General features: G+C 38.5%; 1 protein-coding gene and 1 long non-coding RNA gene across 3 annotated transcripts in view; one reads left to right on the top strand and one right to left on the bottom strand.

The window, feature by feature from the left end:
• Positions 1-75: 75 nt before the first annotated feature.
• On the top strand, positions 76-21,889 carry LOC145355414 (uncharacterized). Its single transcript, XR_013888979.1, has 3 exons — positions 76-182; positions 14,107-16,173; positions 17,107-21,889. It is a non-coding gene; the product is annotated as an uncharacterized LOC145355414 (long non-coding RNA).
• lhfpl3 (LHFPL tetraspan subfamily member 3) overlaps positions 17,476-22,339 on the bottom strand; it is a 293,648-nt gene continuing 288,784 nt past the window's right edge. For both annotated transcript variants that reach the window (XR_013888978.1, XM_080207483.1), the window contains one exon: positions 17,476-18,291. The gene's annotated coding sequence lies outside the window, so the exon portion shown is untranslated. The remainder of the gene's footprint in view (positions 18,292-22,339) is intronic.

The raw sequence follows: 22,339 nt of genomic DNA, 5'->3' as shown, positions 1-22,339 counted from the left end.
AACGTCGATCTACGGGGCTGACGGGGTAGTGGACAAGGGCGGGGAGCTTAGCACGCATGCGTACAGAGAAATCCGTGAAGGACTTCACTAGCATTGGCAGTTCGTTTTTGGCTGCGGTGCGAGCGGGTTGAAGAAAATATCAACTATGGTTAACGTAAAGTGGCGCTTCTTTTTGGTTAGAGGTGAAAGATAGTGTATTAGTTTTAACCTAATTCGCGAGTATTTCGACGGTTTACATTTTTTTGAGGTAACGTGAGGTGTATTTTTGTGGAGATTAGATGCTATAAAATGGCGCACGTTTCAGTCGGAAAAGACGAACATTGTCTTGGTGTTTGATGTGTCTCTGTGAGTGACGTCCATCTCGACAAACCATTGGGTGCAGTGTGGTTCCCTGCCCGCGCAGATTGGCTGTTAATGACGCTATCTTGCTGCAGGCAGGTGGAGCCAAGCCCACGAAATCAATTGGCTTTAGGAAGTTGTTAATGTAGACGCCATTATAGGGAGAGGGCTGTGTGATGTGCAGTAAGGAACGCCTGCCTGGTGAATTTGATTAGTGAACATCGGGGTAGGGAGGGGGGAGGATTGTTTGTTGTGCTGGTTGTTTTAAGCTAGCCTCACCGCCGAGCGAAACGTTAACTGGAAATGATAACAGCGTTTGTTTTAAAGTCGTCTTTTTAAAAGATGCGTCAAAACAAGATGGCGGTGGCTGGGTTTTCTTGTTTGTCGCAGGTTGACTGTTCTCGAGTTACAGGTCACGTGGTCGGCACATTCCTCTGCTGTATAAGGAAGTTACTGGGGGGTGGCTGACGTCCAAGCAGTTTCCATGACATTTCTTGTATTGGGGTAACGTTTATTGACAGGAAATATAATTTTGTTTAATTTGCGTATTGTTGCATATGCTTCGTATTCGTCGCATCAATTTTATGCGACCTGCCGACTTTTATTTTTTCCTCGATTCGACCGTTTATTGCGAGTGCACTGAAATTACTGTCCAAGGTTTTAATTGGCTACTATGTAGTTCACTGATTATTGTCTCAACTTATTCGTATCTAATAAACTTTGAACGTTGTGGTTGTAGTTTAAAATCCCCTTTACGTGAACCATACTCCAGCATTTAGTGAATTGCACTTACTATGCTTTGCAGCATATTCTTGATAAAATGTACAATCTCCCAAGTTTTCAAGATTGATTAGCGTAGGGTTTCCAAGAGGTCAATACCATCAAATCGTTGGACTAAATGAGTGGTTTATGTAATGTAATTTCTATGCAAGTCACATAACTGGAAAAGTAATTTGTGTATCATAGCTGAAAGTCAATTTGCTTGTGATTTTTGGGTCAAGTATTGCTGAGTTGTCTCTTGATTTAATTTTTGCATTTTTAATTAAAATAACTAAACAGAAAAGTGACTGGACTTTTAAGTTCCATGTGAAAAGGTAGTAATTTAAACAAAGCTGCAGGAGAGTGGGTTAAATGTTTGGAATAGTTGAACTGTCAAATAGAAAGTAAAGTATAAAAACACCAGAGCAGCAAGGGGTACTGAGCTGATTGTCTTATATCTGTGCTTGAGGCCGTTACTGTTTTGAGCTTGCAAATATCAAGATTCATAAAGGTGCTCAAAGTTAGATGTCAAACAAAGTCTTTGGAAAATGAAATGCATCCTTAGGATCAGGTTGGCAAAACAATGGAGGTAAATTTTAAGTAATTATAAAATGCTTTTACCCAAATAATAAGTGAGACTAACACTTGTATACTACTTTGGGTGGTGTTGGCATGGTTAGCATTTGTTTATTTCCAGCTGCCATAGAGCATTACAACACTAAGAGGACCTCCAGGCCATTGTATATTGTGCACCTTTTTTCCAGCACTTAGTCCATAGCCCTGTGTGCTACTGCCCCCCACCCTTGTTGGGTTCCATATTTCTACTATCCTGTGGGTGAAAACATTTTTCCTCAAATCCCCTCTTGATTTCCTGCCCCTTACCTTACATCAATCCCCTCTGGATATTACCCTTTTTTAAGGGGAAAAATTCTTTCTTACATGTCCCACCATAATTTTGTACACCTCAATCAGATCATTGTTTCTCTTCTGTCAAAATGAGCTCCATCATAACCTCCCTGCTCCTCTTCGCCTCATCTCGCAAAAGCAAGTATCTCCTATACCTTATCTACTTGTCCTGCTGCCTTCTGGGATCTATGGACATGCACTCTAAGGTCCCTTTGCTCTGTACGATGCTTTTCATTGTGTACTCCCCACATCTGCATGTTTCGTTGTTAAGTTCCATTTGTTCCTGTTCTACCATCAATATCAGCTTTCCTCCTCACGATTTGTCATATTTTGTCATCTGCAAAAGTACTTATTGTATCTCCTACTTTCACACCATCACCTTGAAGTGCTCCCCCCACAAGGCTGTAAATGTAGAGAATTTCCAGTCCCTCCCCCCACCAACAAAAATGGAAAAATAGTGACTTACATGTCCCAATTCAGGATGGTATGACTTGAAGGTGATAAATATCTCCATCCAAGTTGGAGTATATGAGGTTCTGCTGAAGAAGCCATGATAAGTTGGCAGTGCATCCTGCAGCCAATTATGGATGTTTAAGCCAGTGGCAAGTCTGCTGATAAAGTGGATTGCTTTATCCTGGATAGTATTGAGTTTGAATGTTGTTGGAATTGAACAGCTAGGTAACTGCAGTGTAGAAGTAAGCAAATTTATGACATTCATGGCATGCCCCTTTAGATGGTAGGGTTTTGGTGGGAAGACAGTCAAGCTACTTGCTGCAGAATACTCAACTTTTGAGCTGTCCGTGCCATGGTATTTCACAAAATCCCCACAGTGCAGAAGGGTGCTATTTGGCTCATTGCGCCTGTGCTGACAACAATCCCACCCAGGCCCTATCACTGTGACACCACATTTACCCTATGATCCCTAACACTAAGTAGCTATGCTAAATTGACAATCAACCTAACTCTGTCATCTTTTGGAATGTGGGAGGAAACCAGAGCACCAAAGGAAACTCATGCAGACCACAGGGGGAATGTGCAAGTTCCACACAGACACCCGAGGCCAGAATTGAACCCGTGCCCTTGGCGTTGAGGCGGCAGTGTTACTGTGCTGCTCTTGTGACTCATCCTGTTCTGTTCCTAGGCAGTTGTGTCCCCTCACCTCCAAAATGGTGAGGGATCCAGATAATGTTGGTACCGGTCAAAAGGATGGTCAGGTTCTTGATGGAACTATTTATTGCCTAATGTATATGCCACTGTATTGCGCAGGTGTTGTTGCTGTGCTCATTCCCACAAACAATTAGATAACCCACATACGACCATTGGTCATTAATGCATTGAAGCAGCTGATGATAGTTGGGCCTAGAATGCTATTGCCCCAAGGAACCCCCTGCAGACAGGGTAATGAATTAGGCTGTAGAAATTGACATGTATGTCAAATGCAGTTCTAAAGTGGAAAATGTCAAGAAGTAATGAACAACCTGTGAAATACTTAACCAGACAGCACATTGTATTCTATGTCCAGCTTTGGTGTCCAAGAAAACATTCAAACAGTGGAGGTAGTACATAAAACCCACAAGACTGATCACCATATGAGGAACTGAATAAACATGGGCTTTTCAGTCTGGAAAGGAGGCATTGAGGTGATGCAAGAACATAAGAAATAGGAGCAGGAGTAGGCCATCTAGCCCTTCGAGCCTGCCCTGCCATTCAATAAGATCATGGCTGATCTGAAGTGGATCAGTTCCACTTTCCTGCTTTCTCCCCATAACCCTTAATTCCCCTGTCTATCAGAAACCTACCTACCTGTGACTTAAATATATTTAGCGAGGTAGCCTCCACCACTTCAACGGGCAGAGAATTCCAGAGATTCACCACCCTTTGAGTGAAGTTGACTTGCATAAGATTTGAAGGATATGAACCTGGAATGTTAAACGTTGATGAAAGCTTGAAGCAAAGATGGGTAATCTTGGAACAGATAAATAGTGGAGACAAAAACCTTACATTCATTTAGAAAATAGTCAGCTGCTTCAATGGTTGGGGGTTAGGTGCAGTGTAAAAATCTCTTAATGGGTAAATAAAATTGCTTTATCCATAATTACCTTGTAACTAGAGCTTTATCACATCACACAATGTATGGGATTGCATGTCCTGTTTTAAATATTTAAAAAAGCAAAGGTATTTGAGACTGAACTGTGCTTCTCAAAATATTGTAGTTATAGTGATATTTTTTGCTTAATAGACTAAACGATTCTAGTCTAGCTTTTATTTATGAAGTTGGTACTTGAGTTCAATGAATTTCATGTCTTTTATAGTTCAAGTATAATGTGCTCTACCATTTCAGAACACGAGTGCACTGTGGGTGTACCTGCACCACGGACTGCAGTGGTTCAAGAAGGCAACTCACCACCATCTTCTCGAATTTAGGGACTGGCAATAAAGGCTGGCTTAGTCAATCATACCCATTAGAGATTTTTTTAAAAAAGGAGCCCGCTCCGGCATTCAGTGAGGTCGTGGCTGATCTTTTATTTTTGTCAGTTTTCTGCATTATTCCTATATCGCTTGATGTCTTTACTATCAATCTGTCTTGAACATATTCTGAGCTTTCACAATCTTCTGGTGTGGACAATTCCAGAAGTTTACTGTCCTCTTGAGTGAAGAAATTCCTCCTAAATGGCCTGGCTCTTATTTTGAGTTTGTGTCCCCTAGTTTAGACCTGCCAACCAAGGCAAACATCTGTCCTGAATCATATGTTTGAATGTGATCACCCCTCATTCTCCAGATTAAAGTCCCCAGTCTATTCAACCTTTCTTCATAGGACTATCCCTTAATCCCAGGAATTAATTTAGTGAATCTTCATTGCACATGCTTTACGGCAAGTATATCTTTCCTTGGGTAATGAGACCAATACTGCAGACGTTGCTCCAGGTGTGGTCTCAAGGCTCCATATAATTTCAGTAGGACGTATTTACTTATATACTCATCCTTCTGTAGTAAGAGCCAACACAGCATTTGCCCCCTTAATTATTTGGGATACATAGAATCCCTACAGTAGACGAGGACATTCAGCCCATCAACCTGCATCAACAACAATCCAACCCAGGTTCCAGACCTATGTATTTGTCCTGCTGATCCCCCAACACTAAAGGGCAATTTAGCATAGCCAGTCCACCTAACTTGCATATTTTTGGACTACCAATGGTTGAAAATGTATTTTATTCTCAAATGCTACAAAAAGCAGCCACAGTTCCTCCACGTTGGCTTTTGGAGACTCATGAACGTGGACACCCAGCTTTAACAGATCCCAGCCCCCCTCCATTTAATAAGTACTCTTAATTACCAAAATGGATAACCATGTGTTTCTCCACATTGAATTCCATCTGCTAAATTTTTGTCCACTTGCTTAGTCTCTCCAAATCCCATTGAAAAATCTTTGCATTCTCCTCACAACTGATGTTTCTACCTAGTTTTATCATTTGCAAACTAGGAAATATTACATTTAATCCCCACATCCAAATCATTGACCCAAGCACTGATCCTTTCAGTATCCCATAAATCACAATCTGCCAGAGTAAACATAACCATTTATTCCTGATCTTTATTTTCTGTCTGTTAACATATTCAGTCCATGTCAGTATATTTCCACTAATTCCATGTGCTCTTAATTTTGCTTACCAACACCCTGTGTGGAACCTTATTCAGAGCTTTCTGAAAATTGAAATATACCACATCCACCAGTACCCCCTTACCTATTCTGCTATATACGTCCTCAAAAAAAAAAACTCCCAACAGGTTTCACTAACATGATTTCCCTTTGATGAGCCCATGTTGACTCTGCCCAATCTTCTCCTGTAATTGCATCCTTTATAGATTCTAGCATCTTCTCTATTGATGCTAGGCCATGTAGTTTCCTGTTTTTTCTCTCCTTTCAAATAATGGGGTTACATTCGTCAGTTTCTAATCAACAGGAAATATTTCACAGTCTCTAGAATTTTGGAAGATGACCACCAGTGTATCTCTTATTTCTATAGGCACCTCTTTCAGTGATGGCACAGTGGTTAGCACTGCTGCCTCAAAGCACCAGGGACTGAGGTTCAGTTTGGGCTCTGGATGACTGTCTGTGGAGTTTGCACATTCTTGGTGTCTGTGTTGGTTTCCCCTGGGTGTTCCAGTTTCCTCCCACTGTCCAAATACATGCAGGTAAGTTCATTGGCCATGCTAAATTGCTCCTCGTTGTCCCAGGATGTGTGGGTTAGAGGGATTTGTGGGGTAAATACTTGGGATAGGGCTCAGAGTCAGTGCAGACACTGGGCTGAATTGGCCTCCTACACTTTGGGGATTCTATGAACACAGGGATGTAGACAAAGTCAAGGGAATTTATCTACTGAAGTCCCAGTTATTTCTCTAGTACCTTGTACTAATATCTTGCAGTACATTTCTTTACACTAGTTCCTTGATTTGCCCATTATTTTTGGGTGGTTTCAGTGTGTTCCTCTTTCAAGATAGTACACAGTTTGTTTAATTTCTGTCATTTCCTAATTCCTTATTGTGAACTTTCCTGACTCTGCTTGTAGTGAACGTACATTTGTTTTTGAGTTTTTTTTCCTTTTTACTATACCAATAGGTTGTTGCAGTCCTTTGTTTCTCGCTAGTTTACTCTGATTCTATTTTCTCTTTTAGTCCTTTTCTTGGCCCTCCTTTGCAAAATTCTAAAATGCTCCCAATTCGCGGGCTTACCTTTTTCGCAACTTTATAAGCGTCTTCCTTTGATTTAATACAATCTTTGATTTCGTTTTGTAGCCATGGTTGGAACACTTGCCTTGCTGGGTTTTTGTGCATTAAAGGAATTTTTAATACACTTTGTATTAAATATTAGCTATTGTCTGTCTGCTGTCATACGTTTTAACATAGTTTCCCAGTCTGCCATAGCCAATTTGTCGCTTGTCCTTTCATTGTTTCCTTTATTTAGATTTAAAATCCCCCCCCCTAATGGTCACTCTTTCCAAAAGGATCCTTTACAACAAAATTATTAATTAGCCCCTTTTCAGTACACAGTTCTAGAACTAAAATAGCCCATTTCCTCGTTGGCTCTTCAACATACTGCTCTGGAAACCGTCTTGCATACGTTCCAAGAATTTGTCCTCCCCAACATTAATCACATATACACTGGATACTAAAATCCCCTATGATTACTGAATTAGCCTCATTACATACACCTTTAATTTCCTGATTTATATTGTGATTTACATCACCACTACTGTTTGGCCTGTAAACACAAATCAAATGTTTTCTGCCCCTTGCTGATTGTGTCTTCCACCCAAATTGTTTCTATATCACTATCTTCAAAACTATTGTCAACTCTTACTACAGTACTAATGCCCTCGATTAACAGGGCCACTCTACCACCTATTCCGAGCTTCCTGTCTTTCCTAAATGTCACTCATTCCAACTTCGGTTTTCTTGTAGCCACATCTCTGTAATGGCTATTATCTGATGCATGTAAATTTCTATTTGAGCATTGTTTTATTGCAATTTCTGTGAATGTTTACATAATGTGGGTATGCTGGCGTTGGACTGGCGTAAACACAGTTTAACAACGTTTACATAAACTAAAAAAAAGGCTCTATGTAAAATTTGGCCTTATCTTGATTATCATTAGCTTGATTGTTACCTTGCTCTATTGCCTTAATATTTCACTTTAATTTACTCATTCTTCTACAGGATTCCCATCCCCCTTCTAGTCAGTTTAAAGCTATCTCTTCTCTAGTTACATAATCCATCAGAACATTAGCCCCAACACTGTTCAAGTGTAGGCAGTCCCAATAGTACAGCTCACTGGTACCAGTGCCACATGAACCAAAATCCATTTTTCCCACACCAATCTTTGTGCTGTGCATTCCTCTCTCTAATCTTATTTGCTGAATGCCAATTTTCATATGGCTTGGGTAATCTAGTAATTACCTTCTGCGATTCTGTTTTTTAATTTAGTGCCTAGCTCTTCATGACATCTGTGCTGAATCATTTTCCTATTCTTACCTATATTGCTAGTATCTACATTGACCATGATGGTGGAATCCTCCCTATTGCACTGCAAGTTCCTCCTAGTTTGAGCAGATATTTAAATCTGGCAGGGAATACAGCCATCTAGATTCATGCCCTCAACTGTAGAGAATGGTATCTATCCCACTGACTATACAGTATCATCACAACCACATTCCTTTGTTGCCCCCTTGTTTGAATTGTATCCTTCGCCATAGTCTGCTAATTAATCTTGGAAGTCATCTTCCTCATCCATACAGGTAGTAAGCACTTCATACCATTGGATAGAGCCAGGGACTGAGGCTTATCCATCACTACATGCTGTTTTCTCTTTTCCTACTTCCTCCATCACAACTCCTGTCCCTGACTACTGATGAGCTCTTAAGGCTGTGCCTACACGAGGAGTGCAACTATCTCCTGGAGCAAAGTGAACAAGTAACTTTCCCTCCCTTGATTCTCTGCAGTGTCCACAGCTCAGGCTCAATCTCAGCAACTCGAGCTGAAGTCACAGATGGTCGCAGACACTTGCTGCAGATATGGTTGGGATTGCAGTGCATTCCATGGATTCTCACATGCTGCAGTCATTGGAACACCACCCCTGCTATTTCTATCCAGCATAAATAATTTACACAGCTGAAGTATTAGAAAGTTTCACTCACTTAGCTGGAATCAAGGAAGGAAACTCAACAACTACTGGGGGCCGAAAGAAAGAACACCACTTCTCCCTGTACGCCAAATTCCCACCTGTACCAACTCCTCACTCGATCTGTCTCATTCAGGAATGGCCTGGTATCCGCACGCCCCTTTCTGCATCACCATCCATGTTGCATGCGTATTTAGCAAGTTTAAGACAAAAATTGTACAAAATCGAGTTCTGTTGAAAGCAAGTCATCCAATTTATGACTGCATTGAACGTGATATTCTTCATACATAATGTTTGAAGGCACACACTATTCATTGATTTAACTAACCTTTTTGAGATTTTGTACTGGATGTCTCTGATGTGGTGTTGTATTCAGAAAACCCATGTTCCTGTACTATGGTTAAAAATTAAAATTTTAGGTAGTTATCCAGAAGCAAAATAATCAAATGCTTATTTGCATAATTTTAACCTTGCACTTGAATCTTAGTTTATTTCAGAATCTCCTGTGAACACACTTCTGTCTTGCATTGCTTTGTGTCACTGTAGAAAACAAATTAATGCACTGAGGGAACACAACAATCTGTCATGTCAAGTTTTTGGTATTCCACGCTTTATTTGCACCCCCTCTTTCCAGTGTAGCACAATTTTCCTCTTGTTGTAAAGCTACCTGAACGTTTTTTGATTGGAGGAGGGATGGTAATGGAGTTTGCCTGGGATTGGTGTTGGAACTGTTTAATGACCTAAACCTTGATATACAAGGTATAACTTCAAAATGTGTGGGTGATGGATGACATAAAACTTGTAAGCATTGTGAACTGTGGGGACAACACTGTTTTTAAAAAATTAAAAGGACATATGTTGCAGTGGCAGACTTTAAGTTTAAGGCAGAGAAATGTGAAGTCATTTTGGTAGGAAGAATGCGGAAAGGCAATATGAATTACAATTCTAAAGGGGGTTCTAGAGCAAAGAGACCGAGGGGTGTGTGTGTCATTGAATGCGGCAGAACAGATCGGAAGAATTTAATATAGTATTCTAGGCTTTATTAATAAAGGTATTGAATATAAAAACTTGTGTCAAACACTGATTCTGATTCAGCTGGAATATTGAGTCCAGTTCTAGGTGTCACACTTCAGGAAAAATGTGAAGGCATTAAAATGTAGGAAAGATTCATGACAATGGTCTCAGGGATGGAACGCCTCAGTTACATAGATTGCAGAGGTCAGGACCATTTTACTTGAAGAAAGGAAAGTTTAGAGGAGATATGATAGAAGTATTCAAAATCATAATGGGTTTGGACAGAGTAGATTGGGAAAAACTTCCTGTTAGAAGGATCAAAAACAATAATGTAACTGGCAAAATAAGTAATGGTGAAGAGGAAAAGCTTTTCCATGTAGTGAGTGATTAGGATCTGAGATATACTGCCTGAGATTGTGGTGGAGGCAGGTTCAATTGAGGTAATCAAGAGGGAATTGGGTTGTTATCTGAAAAGGCAGAAAGTGCAGGGCCATAGGGAAAAGCAAGGGAGTGGCACCAGATAAATTCCTCTTATGGTGAGCTGGTGTAGACATAATAGGCCTGTTAGGTGCCTCTGTGCTGTAACAATCCTGTGATTTAGCTTTTTTAAGATCCAGGTCTTGCAGTTCACATTCTCGTCCACATGCTCACTCTTGGGCCTTTTTTTTTGAATCTGCAAAATTTTGCCTTTTGCTGATAATTTGAGCTGCATTTCAATGTGTATTTAATTCCCTCCCTGCTGATTTTTAAAAAGTTACATCAGGAAATATGCTAAGGCATATCTCTTCTGCACTGAATTTGACATACATCTGCAAATAAATTGATTACAGCAAGGAGCTAAGTACATGTACACTTCAAAAAAACTGGTTTTTATCTTCAGAAATAATGGAAGCACATTTGAAAGGTATAGAATTGCTTCATTCCTAATTAATGCATATAGTGGACAGGTGATTGTTTAACTTTAAATTATATTTTGAAGAGTAGCTTTATTTGGTGAAACAAAGCTGTAAACTCCCAACAATGAGCTCCTATCCAAAGTTCTGGATTGTGGAAAATAGTAATACCACAGAGCCAGAAGCATTTTCTGCAAGATCTTTTTGCTTCTGGGTGTTTTGTACTTGTTATGTTGCAGTTTTTACTTGTAATAAATTTGATCACATGCAAAGTTTTATTTGAAGTGAGTTCTCAATGTAATGATGAAATAAAATTTATTATGAAGGTTTTTAAATAAAACTTGTATTGTCCAGTTTCTTGTCTTAATGGGCAGCAAATGAATCTCAAAATTCCTTTAAAAATTAGTTGTTTGGATACTCTCCATTCTTCCAACAATCTTTATCTCTTTCAAATATCTGGCAACTGACCTGACCTTTGAATCATTTGTCATAGAGATTACAGTGTTGAAACAGGCCTTTCGGCCCAACTCATCCACACTGATCAGATTTCCTAAACTGACCTTCATTTGGCCCATATCCTTCTAAACCATTCCTGTCGATGTACCTGTCCAAAATGGGATAATTATTAAAATGAATTCACCTTCTGTTACTGAAGTTTTTCAAATATTTAGTATGTACAAATGTGTATATGGAAGTTTTATGTGACTTAATTACAAGAGGTTTTTTTGGTAAACATCGTGACTACTTGTCATCTGCTCATGTTGCGAGCTGGGATAGGATTTGAAAGTTTCCAAAATAGTAGTTCATGGCCATCTTACCCCTGGACCTGACCTTTTAAAATAAGCACAAGGTCTATGCTAGCAATGTGCAGTTGAGACACTACAAGCACGTTGCAAAAATGCGAAATCTTTTGTTGTTCGAGGTGATGTATTAAGTTTTCCATCATTTGTTCACTATGGTAGCTTAGGGGAGTCTGATCCATTGTGTAAATAACTCAGTCTGTATATCAAGGATGCTTTCTGCCTGGGTGCATTCAATGCCCTAATTAATTGATCAGTACCAAAGGTAAAACTCCATGCATCTTTTTGGTAACTTGCATCCTCATCATTTCTAAGGAGTATTGCAAAGTCACTTCGTGTACACTAGTGATTGAAGTATTTTTCCAGCAAAACATTCATTAGTGGAAAACCCCTTGCTAATAACTGAAACTTGGCTGTGCAAAAATCACTAACATACAAACACATTTAATCTAATAACTTTTATGCATGTAAATAAAATTTTCCTGCAAGTATCGTGAGATTAATTTTAATATCAATAAAATGTCAAAAAATATTTGCAACCTCAAACGTGGTGGATATTAACAACTGAATAATTGACCAAGAGCAACTGCCATGATGGTACGCTGCTAACCATTGGCATATTATTTTTGATGAATTAAAGTGCCTTGGTATAACACTGAGTTGAAAACATGAGCACCACCTGCTGGAAATACAATCTGTGATTTGCTGTTTTAATGCATAATTGGGCATAGTTTGATTGTAGACCATTTTGTTACTTTTCTACTTTGCAGATAGCTGTAGCAGATGCGCTATTAAAATAGAAATTGCAACCGTATTTTAACCAAATAACTATCCGGCACATTTAAAGTTGCATGCAAGTCATACATGCATTGGCTTTCTTGGATTTTTGAAGCAAATACAATACCAGCAGTTGCATAGAGCTCATTTAGACCTTCGCAGCTACTGGTTCTATACAGCTTAAAAAAGCCACCAGTTTTCTTCAGTTTGGTGTTTTCATATTCATTCTTGAGCAGATTTTTTGCTACTTGATTTTAGTTCTTCACCTCTTTCAGCCATGATCTATAGGGCAATCGTCTCTTATTTTAGATTGTTTCCTCTGGTAGACCACCACAAATCGCACAAAGATGCATTAGCTAATATAACAGCAGAGGAAACTGAAAGTTTGTCAAACGTTCATTTATTTATTTTCGAGAGAGTCTAATTGTTATAAATAAACAAGCTTAATAGTCAGTCTTGTTTTGCGTATTCCATGTTGGAAGTTTGTCTAATTCTGACTGCAGTTAGCTAAAGATTTATTAGTCACAGGCAGGCTTACATTAACATTGCAATGAAGTTACTGCAAAAATCTCCTACTCTAGTTCAAATTGCCCAACGCTTCAAGATTGCTTTGCATCTAGAATGTGCCTTTGAACAGATTTACCCTGTGTTCTTAAAGTTATGCATTTTATGTGGCCTCATAAAAGCTTTGAAAGTATACAACTTCTAATCTATAATCCTTTCTATATTGGTTAAATTTTATTGTAGGCTCAATTTCTGTTTTCCTCGGGCATGAACTGCAAATCTAATGAAATAACAAACCACCTGTCATGGTGTCATCTTGAGTGAAATATATTCTTCATGTGGTCCTTGGGTCTTTATAGAGGCATGTTGCCAACACAGTAGGAAACCAATTTTAGTTGTTTAAACCTACAAAAGTATTGTTTAAAATACATAACTAGAAATCTCAGCAAGTTGATGCTGAAGTCACATTTCCTTAGTTTAAGCTTTGTCAGTGACGTAATATTCAATGAAATCAGTTTCTGTAACCTGAGGAAAATGAGTTGGAAGCAGTGATCTCCACATTTTATCAGAATTGAGTAGTCTCACTTTGATCCAGAAATGCAATCCACACAATGCAATATTGAAAATTGGGGAATGTTTTGGATTCATGCCCATTAGTGTGATCCATTAGAAATGGCAAGACTCCAGATTTATGTTAGTTTATTGTACGCATTAGCGCTCAATCTTTTCATTTTTTGGACCCCTGTGGAGCTGAAAATTCTGAATCCAGGAAATGTACAAGTAGCAACATGTTAACTGCATTAATGTTAAAATCACATGTCTAGCAATGTTGCTTTTCAATGTTTAATAAAAATTAAACTAGTTTGTCAATTCTTGTGTACCAAAAGCCTTTTTTTAACCACTTACGTCCTCAGTATCTCATTGGGTGACAGTGAACTTTAAAGTTTTTGTTTTTAAGATTAAAGATGAATTTGTTTTGGCTAGAAAATTCTGTTTGTCATTTTTATTTTGAATTATTATTAACTCTCTTGCTGAGTTTAAGTCACTGCTTCTAGTATGGCTGAATGCATTTTGAAGTTTAGGTACTCTGAATTCCATCCTTTTCAGTTTGATTTTTTTTGTAAATATGGTGTAAAGTTTTAGCTCAAATTAGTTATCCATTGATAATGGACAAATGAAAGACAATATCACATTAACAACAATAGGTTTACTGTACAAACTTTCCCTCGTTACTGTGCCTCTTGCAAGAATTTGATACAAATTCATTTATTAATTTAGTAAATGTTATGTTGAATTGGTGATATTTAGTTTTGAAACTGATGCTTTCCATTGACTGAAGACGTGCATTCTAAATGCCGAAGGAAAGTTTACATAAAGTATATGAAAATGTTGAGTAAATTGCACTAATTTCAAATGTCTATCTCTAACTTACTAGGTTCACCCTTCCCAGAGATGTTTTGTGTGCAAATATTTGATCTCCAAACCAGCATACCTGTTCAGCAAGTACTGCAAGTATAATTTGCATTGTATTTTAATGCCGAGAAACAGCATGGTGGATACAAACATTTTTGCAAAGATAAGATTGGAAATTTTGTTTGGGGTTGATTAGGAGCATGTGACTCTGTTCTAGGTGGGGAGAAAAATAGCAACTGCTGTTTGAAATGTACTTGAGCTGAGGATAGAATTCACATGACTATGGTTCCTTGCAAAACACTTGCATGCAAAACACTTCGGAAGCATAAAGAAAACTGAGCGGCATGTCAAAGGAGGATCAATTGAGGGGGGTGACTTAAATAGAGTTGTAAGAAGTAATCCAGGCTGGGGGGAAGGTTTAGGGAGTGAAATTTGGGGGTTTGTGGCCTAGATGACAAAAGTACATCTGTGTTAAGGGGGGCAGGGGAAGAAAGAGGATGATATACGAGCAGACAGGCTGAGGCAGGATGTGAATTTGTGTTGAGAAAGAGGGGATTGGAGGGACTTGTATTTGGAAGATAACTTCAAATTTGAGGCTTGACTCACATGAAGCAAGATGGAATGGGCAGTAATCTTGGGTCAACTTAGTTTTAAAGGTTGAAAGATGGAAAACTGGCCAGGAGTGTGATTGAATGTCCAGTACCAGAGGTGTAAATGTTTTCAGCTGTAGACAGACATAGTATGATTTTTTGAAGAGCGTGTATGAGGTTAGAAATTCTGCTTGCAACTGAATCACAACACGTGAATCTGCTAGCTGGGGAAGAGAAAAATTACTATTTGAAAAGTACATGCGTGAACTGAGGATAGAATTCATTGTGGCTGTGATTCCTTCAGGCCCAATTTTTTTTCTAAACTGAGGAATTGGATGTGGTACTTGAGTACCACAATGATTAACTGCTATCAGAAGTGGAGGAAAGATTAAAAAATGGGCATTGCTGGTCATCAGACTGAACTTTTTCAGTTCATTTATTTTTCCAGTATATGGAGAGTACTTGAAATCTTGTTACTTGGCAGCCTCAAGTCTCTAAATCATCTGCTTCCAGTACGTTAAGCCTTGAGGGAGGAACAAGAAACAATCTTGTGCAATCATCAACTTTTTCTCTCTTCCTCCAACCCTTTCACCCCAGCAGGAAAAAGTCAAATGCTGTAAAATGGCAAGTTATAAAGCAATAGGGAAGCCAGGATTTCATTCACAAGGTTACTTTACTTACAGCAGAAAATTTGAAAAACAGACATTTAGCAAAGAACAGTATATAGTGCACAGTACACATGATTTAATTTAGCAGGAGATGCTTTCTGCTTTTCAAAAGCATGCACAACTTTCAAAGGCCTCTAGTTTATCAGCCTTTCTATTAAAGGAATCTACCTAGTGGGATGTGATACTTTGAATTCAGTAACCAAACACATGACAAAAATGTCTTCAGGTAACATTTGCTCTCTTTGGCATTACTAAATCATTTGGGGGGTAGGGGGGGCGGGTGTGGGGATACTGTTCACCTCTCCTCTTGCTAAATCAGTATGCAAACAAAAATGGACCTCCTCCTCGAAATTTTTTTTAAAAACTGGTCAGTTTATATTTCAGTCCTATTAAAGGAGAATTTGAACATTGACCAGATCATCACCAACCCATCCCTGGTTTTAGAAGTTTCTTCACTGTCTCAACTAAAAAGCTTTGACATTTTTGATTTGGCCATTTGTTTTGAAATGTATACACAAGCCCTTCTAATGAAGCAGATGTCTGCAAGGTACTTGGTAGAGCTGAGTGGGAACACAATTAACAGGTGTTAAAATGAGAGAACAGGCAGGATGAAAGACAACGTGGAAGTTTGGATTTTGCAAACAATTAGTAAGTACAAAGTGCTGATGTTTTGTACAATATTTTAGGCTGCTGTATTATGTTTTCAAATCTTTTCATAAGTTTTACAAGAGGTCTGGTCGAGGAAATGTATCAGTATTTAGGCTACAACACAAGTTTGAAGATCACTATTTAAACTATATTGGATAAATCTGTGCTTTAGTAAAACTAATGGTAAGTTTGATTATTTGCCACATCTTAAGTAGATATCTGCTTATTCAGTGGATATATGATTAATGTACAGCACTAGTAGAAAATTAGGCATAGCTTCTAGGCATTTCTTTAAACAAAAAGCTGGCAGAAAACTGATCATAATTATACAGGATGTAACAGTAATGTATAAACATTTTGGCACATAACACATCACAGGCACAAAACAGCAGCATTTTCTATTTCTGCCACTGCACAGGTAAACAGCATACACTCAAAAGCTCTATTTTGAAGCAGATTTTTTTAAAAGGGCACAAAAGGTTGGTTGTGAATGCAGCTCTTGAAAGGCAAAGTCTTGAGCTCATGGTTGAAGTCTGCAACAAATATATTGATCCTTTTGAAAACTTCAGTGCTACATTGTGCACTTTCATAAAGATTCAACATTCTGTATTGCTGAACAACAGTGGGAGAATGATCAAAAACCACTTTCTTCCATTCACATTTTTTTGTCCTCTTGCATTTTGCTTACAATCACATGGCTAGGTGGCAAGTTTCTCTTTAATGATATTGTGAATTGATCTGGTGGCACAATGTGGGTTCCCCCTCTTATATTGCTACCCCCCATTTTGCCTCCTTGTCTACTGACACAACACTTGTATACTGTTACATTTTGTAAACAGTTAACTATCAGCCAACCAAAACAAGTTGCAATAAGGTTATAAGTTCAAGTATTGAGCTGCATGTAATTTGTGTATTGTGCATTATTTCCTCTCTATTGTATATTTTAATTCTAATCTTGAGTATACAGTTCCTTCCTGTTAAACTAATTTACACCATAATTCTCTGATGTAGTCCACATTGTTTCTAACTTGCTCACTTAATACAATCTCTGTATTGAATAATGTGGATGAGTTTTCTGTTGGAACAGCCAAACTCAACTTTGACTTTTGAACACAGATCTTTACAACTTGAATGTGGAAGAAGTTGGAACCTATAGTACTGGATACAACTGCTGGGGTTTTTCCATCAGATCTTTGTTCTTTACTAAGGTATAGCCTGTATTAACATAATTCCATTTTATACATCGGTGTTGCGCTGTTTATTAAGGATTGAACGTCATACTAAAAATTTTCACATAGGTTATGAAGTTTTGGTGGGGTTGGATTATGATTAACATAGCTGACGTCAAGAAAACTCCAGTGTTTAATCCTAGAAATGCTTCAAAAATGTCTGGATAATTGTGAATTATGTGTTGTACTAACGGAAGCTTCACAAATTTCCAAACTCAAAATATACCTAAAGTAATACACATTACAATATAATGAATAACTTACTTGAACAAACAGCTATTTTAATCTTTACTAATTGAGCAAACTGTAGTATGTGCTATTTGTCAAATGGCCTGGCATCTCAATTCTGGTAACATATCAGAATTCTGATTACAATCTATTGAAGTAGGCTGACCTCTTCAAGTAAGTTGGTATATTTTAGAAAAACATTGAAGAATAAATAGTCAAAATTTAAAAAAAATCAATGCTAGTTCAAGATAGTTCCAGAAATATTGATTGTGAATGACAAATGAGCTATAATATGCAATTGCCTCTAACTTGCCATCTGTTTGTTCTAATATGTACATCTTAAGACATTCAGTCAATAGCTTATGTAAGGACACTGTAAAATTAATCTTGTGACAAATGTAGATGCTGTTACAACTATAGAAAATAATTCCAGTTTATATTCATTATGAATACATATTACAATCACTGCAAAGGAGAGCAAAAAATCTGTATTTCAAGCTTTCAGCTCCTGTTTTTGTTGCTGTACATGTGTTACAAAATATTCATAGTCCAGCTTGGCTGTTTATCTGAGAAGCAACTTCAGGAAGCTGGAAATGCATTCTCTTTTCTGGAACAAAGTTTCTCTACAAAAAGCATGTTGCTTGGGACTCTTTATAACTCAATGGAACGCAAATGTGACTTCCTGTGGTACACAGAGGTTGATGGTATTCTTGCAAATCCACAGTTCATATCTTGTTCTTCATACAGTGGTTTGTCATTTTACAGGAAGAGCTCTCAAATCTCCAGTAGAGCTTTTTAATTTGGTATGGATAAAATGAGCAGTTACCTTAAGTACCTTCATTGGCTAGCACAAGAAGAACAAAGATTGATCAATATTTGTGAACAATACATTGAATTCAGTTATGATATACACTTCAGTTGCACATGCAACTTGTAATGTTACTGGATTCAGGGATCCACATAATGCATCTTTTTAAAAGGTATGTTGAATATTCAACAAAAATGAAAAATTGTGGGGAAAAAGCATACCTGCAACCTTTTTTCAGTCTTTATGAAGTAGAAATCAGCACCTGATTCCTCATGACCTGCAAGTTTTACTTTTTCAGTATTTAGTGTTTGAAGTAGAACCAGCTAATTTGTAATGGCCTGCATTCTAACAATGGAATTTCAAAATGCTGTTTAAACTCTCTTTTTACCAAATAACTTCCATTCATGGTTATGCTTCATCTCCACTGTTTGTTTTTCTCAGGTAGGCAAGCCAAGCTGTTCTACCCATTTGTTTTAATCAACCATCATCTCTTTTAGTGCAGGATTTAGCAAATAAAGTTATAAAATGGATATGGTATGAGCTGATCATAATACCAAGTAATAAAAGAAATACTAATTGCATTGCATGTCAGATGGGATCAAGTTAAATGCAAATAAAAGTATTATGTGCAATGAGCATTTTCTGATCTGTGCTTATAGCGTGCAGTTTAAACAAAAAGCCTGTCAGGTTCTGACTGAAAACAGGCATGTTTCTCCCATACACAGCCGGATTTTCTCACCAGATCTTTTGGCACAGTTTGTGCCGTCACTCTGGTAGGATGGGGACGGATAAAGCTGGCAAGCCTGGCTCCACGGAGTTCAGGATTCCAGTCTGCAAAAATAATAGATGTGGGGGGCAATGCTCAGCATTGGCCTTAACAGCCAGGACCTCCTGGCACTTCCACATCCCTGGCGTGGTCATCTCAACTTGTTATCAAAAATGTAGGAAATTGTGCTGCGTGACGTCACCAGGGGAGAATCCCTGAGTGCTGGATGCTATTGTGTTAAGGTGTATAATTATGTTTAAATTCATGCAAATCAGGTTTGCCCTTTCAGGGTATGAACCTGATTTTGTTGCTTCAGAGGGGGCAGTCTCAGGCCAAGATCTCAGCGGTGCAAATTCCATTATAGCCTTCTTGCAAGATTTAATCACCACTGTTAACAGGCTTCTCACTCTTGGTGTCAATTCATTGAATCAACTTTTGAGGCACAGGACTGCCATCAATCACTGTGCCACATCCATGCATGAGTTAGTAGTAAGAAAGGAAATTGGATGAAAAGTTTAAAAAGACATGCCGGCCATTATAGAAATTAGTTTGTTTAACTATGGGAGGTTAAACCAAAGTGGTAGTGATCTCTTTTGTAGTCAAATACCTCAACTTAAAGGCTTATCGTTCAAATTTGGTTGTCAGAATTCATTGTTCTGTAACATGAAATTAATAAACTCTCAATCTGATGCATGCAAAGGTACTGAGCCATGTGGAGAAGGAAGAGGTAAGTTTATATTGTCAAGGCATTTATACCACAGAATTGTTATGGCATAAAGGAGGCCATTGATCCATGTCTGCACCCAGCTCTCCAAATGAGATTAAGACTTTGTGCCATTCCCCTGCCTTTTCCTGATTTCCTCTGCATGTTGTTCTTATTTAGGCAATTTATTGTCCTTCTTAAATGCTTCAATTGAACTAGCCTCTGCCACATTTCCAGGTGTAACATTCCAGACCCAAACCCCTCGTTTGAAAATATTGTTTTTCACATCACATTTGCTTTTGCAAATTACTTCTGTGCTCTCTTATTCCTGATCCTTTTTACTATGGGAACAGTTCTCCCCACCTGTTGTGTCCAGCCTGCTCATGATTTTGAACATCTTTGTCAGATCTCCTCTTGGCCTTCTCTCCAAGGAGAACAGTCCCAATCTCTCCAAACTAGTTGGAGCTTCACTGACCAAAAGGTCAAAGTCCTGATTGCGCACAGACCGAAGGTGCTCAGCAAAGCCAAAGCACCTTCGGTCTGTGCATAATCAGGACCCTGACCTTCTGGTTGCTTGCCATTTTAACACAGTCCTGTTGCCATGGCTACTGTCCTTGGCTTGCTGCAATGTTGCAGTGAAGCTCAATGCAAACTGGAGGAAGAGCATCTCATCATTCAGTTAGGCACTTTACAGCCTTCCAGTCTCAACATAAAAATCAGCAACTTCAGATGATTTGCTCGACCCCACCTTGGCCCCCTTTTGTTTTCATTCTATTTTGTTTAATTTTTTTTACTGTGTTCTACCTTTTTAATTTATCTCTTGTCTGTCTTTTTTTTCTGCCCCCACTCTTCACCCTCCCCCCACTCTTTCTTCCTACTTCATCCCTTCCCTTACCTTCACCCCTACATGCTCTACATTCTACTTCTCCCAACATCTTCATCTGTCAGTTTACAGCTTCTCTGCTGTTTGGTCATTCACACCCTTTATTCTCTCTGTGGAACAGCTTTTAGCAGTCTTTTCCCTTGGTTTCTATGGCTATGACTCATCTTCCATTCCCTCACTATATCTCCCATTTTAGCTTTGACAAAAGGTCATCTGGACTTGAAACATCAGCTCTTTCTCCTTATAGATGCTGCCAGACCTGCTGAGATTTTTCAGCATTTTCTCTTTTTGGTTTCAGATTCCATTGTCCACAGTAATTTGCTTTTATCTTCTCTCCCAACTATCTTCACACCTGAAGTTTCTCATCCTTGGAACCATTCTTGTAAACTTTCTTTTGCACACACCAATGCATTCACATCCTTGCTATGTTATGGCACCCACAACTGTACACTATTTTAGCTGAGATCTAATTAGTGTCCTGTGTAAGTTCAATATAACCTCCTTGCTTTTGACTCTATACCCCTAATACTATATGTTTTATTAATTTGCTTTATCCACCTGTCCTGTCACCTTCAATCATCTATGTACGTATATACCCAGGTCCCTCCGCTCCTGTAGCAGGGGATATGGAAATCTCTTTTCTGACATTTAAATAGGGATCACGGTGCGTCTTACATAAAGGTAACACAATAAGCCTCACTTATGCCATGAAAATATTCTCCATATGAGCACAAAGAATCATTTTTGAACAAGTATAGATTTAAACTGTATTTTTGTATTTTACTGTAAGCTTTGGTCAACAAGCACTTTACCCTTTGGCATAATGGGACAGACCACATTCGTTTGGAATATAGAGTGGTATGCTCTATTATCAGAGGCAGACTAGGCAGCTGTAGCAGCAAGGTTTTTGAAATGAATAGCTGTGATGTAGCCTCTACTGATAAAGGGGACAAGGAAAATGGCTCCCTTATTGTTAAGTACTACTGTTAGGGGCAACCCTGGAACCTACCAGATTTGCATAGGTAAAGTTACTAGACAAGGAGGGGAAAAGTGTGGGTTCAGTTGACCAGTGAATTAATTTAGCTAAAGGGTACAATGCTATTGGCTGGAGTAATAAGTATATTAATGTAATTGGGCCATTCAGTTTGGATGACAGGTGGGGCAGGAAGATCAAATCTTCAGAAGTGTGTATCTGCTGTGTCCATGTGATGTAATGTCAGAGAGGGGCTAGAATCCTCTATCTCTCCCAGTGGGTGTTCAATAAATTATCTTTTTAATTGCATATTTTTTTGCAAGTCTGTTTGCTGTGTTCAGCTGAATTATAATTTCCCCTTACAGCTCCTGCATCCTTTTTATAAAAACTTTTTTTGTATTGTCTCGCCATGTTCTTCCTGGCAAAAATGCATTACCTCACGTTTCTCCATATTGAACTTCATCTGCCCACTCCAACTTGTCCATGTCCTTTTGATGTACTACACAGTCCTTGTTGCAGTTTTCAATACTTCAAAGTCTTGTATCATATGCAAATTTTGAAACTGTCCCCTGCATACCAAGATCTAGATCATTAATGTATGCCAGGAAAAGCAAGGGTCCCAAAATCAATTGCTGGGAAACACCACTACAAACCTTCCTCCAGCCTGAAAAATAGCTGCTAATCATATTCCCTGCTTCCTATCACTCAGTCAGGTTTGTATCCATGTTGCTACTACCCCTCTTAATCCACAAACTAAAC

The sequence above is a fragment of the Carcharhinus amblyrhynchos genome, chromosome 19 (assembly GCF_965287045.1).
Source record: "Carcharhinus amblyrhynchos chromosome 19, sCarAmb.v2.hapA, whole genome shotgun sequence".
Taxonomy (NCBI): domain Eukaryota; kingdom Metazoa; phylum Chordata; class Chondrichthyes; order Carcharhiniformes; family Carcharhinidae; genus Carcharhinus; species Carcharhinus amblyrhynchos.
The sequence above is the reverse complement of the archived record's forward strand: the minus strand, read 5'-3'. Positions and strand labels throughout refer to the sequence as shown.